This window comes from Pseudonaja textilis, chromosome 3 (genome assembly GCF_049901715.1).
Source record: "Pseudonaja textilis isolate UNSWEBS1 chromosome 3, rPseTex1.2, whole genome shotgun sequence".
Classification (NCBI taxonomy): Eukaryota; Metazoa; Chordata; class Lepidosauria; order Squamata; family Elapidae; genus Pseudonaja; species Pseudonaja textilis.
This window is the reverse complement of record NC_141992.1, coordinates 2,587,742-2,595,250: the sequence shown is the minus strand read 5'-3', so window position 1 is coordinate 2,595,250 and position 7,509 is coordinate 2,587,742. Positions and strand designations below refer to the sequence as shown.

The following is a 7,509-nucleotide window of genomic DNA, read 5'->3' as shown; positions in this document are numbered from 1 at the left end:
TAGTCCAACCCCTTGATCAAGCAGGAGACCCTTGACCAGTAGTGGCTAACCATTTTTCCGCTCCGGTGCTGCTAATTGTTTTGCTGGCTGGGGAATTCTGGACGTTGAAGTCCACAAGTTTTAAAGTCACCAACTTTGAAGTCCCGATTTAACATGTTGCGTGAACCTGGCATTATGACTTTATCAATTGACCGTCACCTTTTGGTGGAAATTCACGGTAAATGTGCATATTCACTAACCTGGATTGGATTAGGCCAGGATGCAAGCTGGCTTACAAAGAGTTCTTTAGAGAGCTACGAAAGAGTTCTTTTCTTGTGAAAAACAGAGTTTCCATCAGCTTCCTGATTTGATAGTGGTTTGATCATGCATCTGTTCCCCTGCCTTCGATTGTAGGGAAACATTCGCATAATGGAAAAGAAGGGTTAGAAAAATCAGGAAGAATGCTTTTGGGGGAGAGAAGTAAATCTTACAGAATAACAGGATTGGAAAGGACCTTGGAGGTCTTCTAGTCCAACCCCGCCTGCTCAGGCAGGAAACCTTATGCCTGTCATGCCCTTGGTAGAGTTGGACTCTGAAGGAGAGGAGGAACAGCGGACGGGGAGTAGTGCAGCTCCGGAGGTTGTGGAGGAGGCTGGGGAAGGGCAGAGACCGGCTGGGCAGTGAGAGGAAGAACCAGGCCCATCCCCTCTTCAACCTAGGGCACGCAGGGAGGAGAGGAGAAGGGAGCAACGTGGCTTACGGGAGAGGAAGCGGCCATGATTCCCCTCACTGGTTGCAGCTGGGGAGACTTAGTTTACAAGAGAGCCGGTTAAAACATAGCATTGCCAGAAGCAAAGCGTGTTTTATTTTGGGCTGAAGTTATCCTTCCAACAGACTCTGCCTTGTTATCTCCTGGAAGTTGATAATTACTTATCCTGGTCTGTTGTGGAAATTCCTTCATTGTAGTTTGTTTTGGGTTTTTAATTTCACCTCTATCTGCTCATTAAGTTCGCACTGTATTGCTTTCTTTTAAAGACTATTTTTGAGTACGTTTTATCTCTAACTGAGAATTATTAAACAGTGGGGCCAGGTTGGAGGCATTAAAGGACATTTATTTACGTTTTGGATTATGTTACGTTAAGTGTTACCCTCTGGGTCATCACAGTACCATTTCAGACAAATAGCTGTCCAGTTTCTTCTTAAAAACCTCCAGTGACGGAGCACCCACAATTTCTGGCCGGAAGTTTCTCTTTTTGATGCCCTTGTCTACCAATCCATAATTTACAGTTTATGTCTCCATAATTTCCAGTTTACGTACCTTGGAGAGGAAGATGAAGCTGGAAGAAGCAGAAGAAACTCTGCAGCGTGGGCAAGTAGAAGCAAGACCAACCGGTGAAGTTCCAACTAAGCCGGTTTATTAGTCCGTCCCACGTACTGCACTCGAGTCAACCAAGGGTTAGTACCAGGCGGTCTCTAATCTTGGCAACTTTAAGCCTGGTGGACTTCAACTCCCAGAAGCAGGCTGGGGAATTCTGGGAGTTGGAAGTCCTCCAGGCTTAAACCTGCCAAGGTTGGAGACCCCTGGTTTGTACAACTTTGGTGCTAGATCAAGGTTAACAGACTTCAGTTGAGGGTGTTGGGGAGCTGACTTGGAGCGTTTCCGTTTACATAGCAACTCTATGATACGTCCTCTTTTCATTTGGGCCCCAGGCTTTGCCGGTCCTCCTACAACATCTCCCAAGGAGGGCATGTTGTAACTGCTGCTTTGATCTTGGATTTGCTGCTCCTTCCTCAGTTGTAGCAGGAGCAACTTCATCACCACGGTCTTTGCTGCAAAGAGTTAACAAGGGTTACGACCAATAGGAGGGATGTCGGGCGTTGGGTTCAAAAGAAAACAGCAAGAATGATGGGCTCCTAATCCCATTCACCTGTGCCTTGTGTCTAACAACATGAAATTCAACGTAGAGAAAAGTAAAGTCCTACACTTAGGCAAGAAAAACCCCAAGGACACATATAGACTGGGGGAAACCAGGCTCAACAGCAGGAACTGGGAGAGGGATCTTGGAGTCTTAGTGGACAACCAGCTAAATAGGAGCCAGCAGTGTGTAGCAGCAGCCAAAAAAGCCAATGCAATCCTAAATTGTATTAACAGAGGGATGCAATCAAGATCAAGGGAGGTTAATACCACTCTATAAAGCCTTAGTAAGACCACACCTAGAATACTGCATCCAGTTTTGGTCACCACGCTATAAAAAAGACGTTGAGACTCTAGAAAAAGTACAGAGAAGAGCAACCAGGATGATGAGGGGACTGGAGGCTAAAACATATGAAGAACTGTTGCAGGAACTGGGCCTGGCTAGTCTAGGGAAGAGGACCAGGGGAGACATGATGACAGTGTTCCAATATTTGAGGGGCTGCCACAGAGAGGAGGAAGGGGGTCAAGCTATCTTCCAAAGCATCTTTGAAGGCCAGACAAGGAATAATGGATGGAAACTGAACAAGGAGAGATTCAACCTGGAAATAAGAATTTTATTGATAGAACAATCAACCAGTGGAACAGAAGTTGCCTTCAGAAGTTGTGGGAGCTTCATCCCTGGAATCTTTCAAGAAGAGATTGGACTCCCATCTGTCAGAAATGGTGTAGGGTTTCCTGCTTGGGTGGAGGGTTGGACTAGATGACCTACAAGGTCCCTTCCAACTCTGTTAATCTATATCCCCATTAGGTAGCTTTCTTCAACCCTTGGTGCCCCGTATCACCATCAACCCTTCAACATTTGCGGCCTCAACTCCCATAATCCCCTGCCAGCACTAAAGCCCAAGAAGGCCCATGTTGGGAAAGGCTGTTACACCCAAGTTCAAAGTTCATGCGGTCTTCTAAACAAGATTACTCAGAGGAGGAAGAAGGTCCAGTGATCCCAACAGTGTTTTTCAACCTCGGCCACTTTTAAGAGGCATGGACAACAAAATGCTGGCTGGGGAATTCTGGGAGTTGAAGTCCACATGTATCTTCAAATGGCTGAAGTTGAGAAATACTGTCCCATTGAGTTTCCACCCCATGATCTGGCCGCTACAAAGCACAATAAATCAGAATAGAGCTGGAAGGGACGTCGGAGGTCCTCTAGTCCAACCCCAACGCCCCGCCCAAGCAGGAGACCTTCTGCTCAGGCAAGAGACCCTATAATATTTCAGATGTAGCTGTCCAGTGATGGAGCACCCACCACCTCTAGTGGCAAGCCGTTCCACTGGCTAATTGTCCTCAACGTTAGGGAATTTCTCCTTAACTCCAGGTTGCTTCTCTCCTGGATTAGTTTCCATCCATCGTACCTTCTCCTGCCTTCAGGTGCTTTGGAGAATAATTTGACCCCCCTCTTCTTCTTTGTGGCAGCCCTTCAAATATTGAAACACTGCTATCAAGTCACCCCTAATTCTTCTTTTCTCTAGACTTGCTAAACTGATCATCCTACGTTTCAGTCTCCAGGCCTTTGATCATCTTAGTGGCTTTTCTCTGAACTTTTTCCAAAGTCTCAAGATCTTTTTCTGTAATGTGGTGACCAAAATTGGATGCAGGATTCTAGGTGTGCTAAGGCTTTATAAAGTGGCACTAATGCTTCATGAGATCGTAGCTGGAATCAGGATGTAATGACCATCACGCCAATTTTGGAAGAGCTTTAGAGCTCCTGGTGCTTTAAGAAAGTTCAAAATATTCTCAAAGATCCATCTCATCCTGGGAACCCTTTTTTTTTTTTTCAACTATTACCATCCGGCAGACGGTACAGGATAATAAAAACAAGGACAAATAGGCTGAAAAACAGATTCTAACCCAGGGCAGGAGCTCTGTTGAATTCTACTGTATAGTGCAGTTTTGGTGCGGTGTCGGGGATTTTCGGTTCAATGTGTGGAGGGTGAAGGATGTGTGTTTGTGTTTATTTTCATGGTCATGATGTGCCCTGAAGATGGTGTTTGGTTTCGTTGTACGAGGTGCAGTGACAATAAAGTAAACTAAAACTAAATTTCACAAAGACATCACTGGCTGGTGATGCCATCACGCCTACGATAGATCCCCGTTTCTTTTGACTTAAGGCTAATAATGTTTAATGCTCGAGTCTCCATCTCTGAGGAACTCAAAGAGAGATAGTACCCACCATATTCCAGCTCTTTCTGGGTTATTTTGGGTTTCGGGGTTCCCTTGGGCTTGTTTCGTACGTTGTGATAGACCAGATGAGACGCAAAAATTGGCAGGAAAAGAACCCACATCAACATCTTCAGGTTCAAGTGAGGCGTGCGGGTCACCGAGATTCCCTACAGTAAGACGAGAATACGGAGTGCAGGGTGTAACAGATGTAACAGAGTTAGAAGGGACCTTTTAGGTCATCTAGTCCAACCTCCCCTACCCCCTGCCCAAGGAGGAGACTCTACACCATTTCTGACAGATGGGGTTCAAGAGGTCATGACTAAAAGAATCACTGTTGGTGAAATGAATGGCTCTACGAAGTTGATAACAGCTGGTCCTCAACTTAGAAGTCATTCATTTAGTGACTTTTGACGTTGCGACACTGAAAAAGGTGACTTACGACCGTTTTTCGCAAGAATAGAATAGAATAGAATAGAATAGAACAGAATAGAATAGAATAGAATAGAACAGAATAGAATAGAATTCTTTATTGGCCAAGTGTGATTGGACACACAAGGAATTTATCTTGGTGCAAATGCTCTCAGTGTCCATAAAAGAAAAGGTACATTCATTAAGAGTGAAGAATCATCAGGTACAACACTTAATAATAGTCATAGGGTGCAATTAGAATAGAATAGAATAGAATAGAATAGAATAGAATAGAATAGAATAGAATAGGATGGGATAGAATGGAATGGAATGGAATGGAATGGAATAGAATAGAATAGAATAGAATAGAATAGAATAGAATAGAATAGAATAGAATAGAATTCTTTATTGGCCAAGTGTGATTGGACACTCAAGGAATTTGTCTTGGTGCAAATGCTCTCAGTGTCCATAAAAGAAAAGAGACATCCGTCAAGAGTCAAGAATGATCAGGTCCAACACTTAATGATAGTCACAGGGTATAATAAGCAATCAAATCATATTAGGAAAACAGTCAATATAAATCGTAAGGATACAAGCAACAAGGTTACAGTCATACAGGCACAAGTGGGAGGGGAAGGGCGATAAGGAGCGAGGAAAAGATTAATAGTGATTGTAATGCAGACTTTGTGAGTAGTTGGACATTGTTGAGGGAAATATTTATTTAGCAGAGTGATGGTGTTCAGGGAAAAACCATCCTTGTGTCTAGTTGTTCTGGTGTGCAGTGCTCTATAGCGTCATTTTGAGGGTAGGAGTTGACACAGTTTATGTCCGGGATGTGAGGGGTCTGTAGATATTTTCCCAGACCTCTTTTTGACTCATGCAGGATACAGGCCTTCCATGGAAGGCAGGTGGGTAGCCATTGTTTTTTTCTGCAGTCCTAATTATCCTCTGGAGTCTGTGTCTGTCCTGTTGGGTTGCAGAACCAAACCAGGCAGTTACAGAGGTGCAGATGACAGACTCAATGATTCCTCTGCAGAACCGGATCAGCAGCTCCTTGGGCAGTTTGAGCTTCCTGAGTTGGCACAGAAAGAACATTGTTTATGGTGCTTTTTTGATGACGTTTTTGATGTTAGGTGTCCATTTTAGGTCTTGTGATATGACAGAACCTAGAAATTTGAAGGTCTCTACTGTTGATACTGTGTTGTCTAGTATTGTAAGAAGTGGTAGTATGGGTGGGTTTCTCCTAAAGTCTACCACCATTTCTGCATTTTTGAGTGTGTTCAGTTCCAGTTTGTTCCAGTTATACCACGAGGCAAGTTGTATAACCTCCTGTCTGCATCCGGATTCGTCGTTGTCTCAAATGAGACCAATCACTGTTTATGACCGTTGTAGCATCCCCCTGGTCACGTGATTTATATTTGGATGCTTGAAAACCAACTCACATTTACGACGGACTGTCCCATGATCTCCTTTGGTGACCTTCTGACAAGAAAATTCCACGGGGAAGCCAGATTGGCTTAACAGTTGGGTTACCTACTTTAACATGCTGCGGAGATTCACTTAACAACGGTGTCAAGAAAGGGGACAAAGGTCACTTAAGAAACGTCTCACTTAGCAACATAAATTTTGGGCTGAATTGGGGTTGTAAGTTGAGACTACCTTTATAAACTCAAGCACAATTCTCGGTGATGACCCGACTCAACCATTATAGGTCTCAACCTTGATGCCCAGAAGTTTCAGTTGGTTTAAAATGCAACGACCTCCAGGGTTTTGAGTGAGTCTGGATTTGCACAGGTGTCACTTCTCTTGCATTCGCTGCTATATTTCCTTCTGGGTCCAATTTAAAAGGGACACGGTGGCCCAGTGGCTAAGACGCTGAGCTTGTCAATCAGAAAGGTCGGCAGTTCAGCGGTTCGAATCCCTAGCGCCGTGTCACGGAGTGAGCTCCCGTTTCTTGTCCCAGCTTCTGCCAACGTTCGAAAACGCATTAAAAAAAATGCAAGTAGAAAAATAGGGACCACTTTGGTGGGAAGGGAACAGCGCTCCGTGCGCCTTCTGCATTTAACCGTGCCGGCCACTTGACCATGGAGACGTCTTCGGACAGTGCTGGCTCTTTGGCTTTGTAACGGAGATGAGTACCGCCCCCTAGAGCCGGAAATGACTAGCACAGATGTGTGAGGGGTACCTTTACCAATTGAAGGTGTCACCTTCAAAGACCTACCTGACTTCTGGCCTGATTATCTGAACCATCTTTTCCCAATTACATTTAATTCACTTATCAGAGGGGGAGGGGAGGTAGAGATGGGAGATGGAGATAGAGGTGGAGATGGAGGGGAAGGAGAGGGAGAAGAAGAAGAAGAAGAAGAAGAAGAAGAGGAGGAGGAGGAGGAGGAGGAGGAGGAGGAGGAGGAGGAGGAGGAGGAAGAGGAAGAGGAAGAGGAAGAAGAAGAAGAAGACGACGACGACTGTGTGGTGCTCTCTGAGCTTGGTGCTTTTCTTGCAGACGTCTCATGACCCAACTAGGGCACATCATCAGTGCCAGAAGGGGGGAGGAGGAGGAGGAGGATGACGAGAAGAAGAAGAAGAAGAAGAAGAGGAGGAGGAGGAGGAGGAGGAGGAGGAGGAGGAGGAGGAGGAGGAGGAGGAGGAGGAGGAAGAAGAAGAAGAAGAAGAAGAAGAAGAAGAAGAAGAAGAAGAAGAAGAAGAAGAAGAAGAAGAAGAAGAAGAAGAAGAAGAAGAAGAACAGCAGCTAATAGTAGTACTAATAGTAATAATCTCACATTGTATGGATCTATCCCTATCACCAACACAGAGAAAGGAGGAAAACCACCATAAAACAACGTCCCCAATTTCCACCAGCCAGAAGACTATGGAAGGTGATGGTATTGGAGACCACCAAAAGATCCAGGACACTCTACAGACTCTTACAATCAAAAGATTAAATAAACCATGATTCACTCAAAGAATTAAGAAAATAAGCCGGTGCTTAA

The 7,509-nt window shown here is 44.7% G+C and overlaps 1 long non-coding RNA gene across 1 annotated transcript; it reads right to left on the bottom strand.

Moving 5' to 3' along the window:
- Positions 1–1,372: 1,372 nt before the first annotated feature.
- LOC148125986 (uncharacterized) lies at positions 1,373–4,295 on the bottom strand. Its single transcript, XR_015742537.1, has 2 exons — positions 4,122–4,295; positions 1,373–1,809 (listed from the first exon to the last, which is right to left on the bottom strand). It is a non-coding gene; the product is annotated as an uncharacterized LOC148125986 (long non-coding RNA).
- Positions 4,296–7,509: the final 3,214 nt, after the last annotated feature.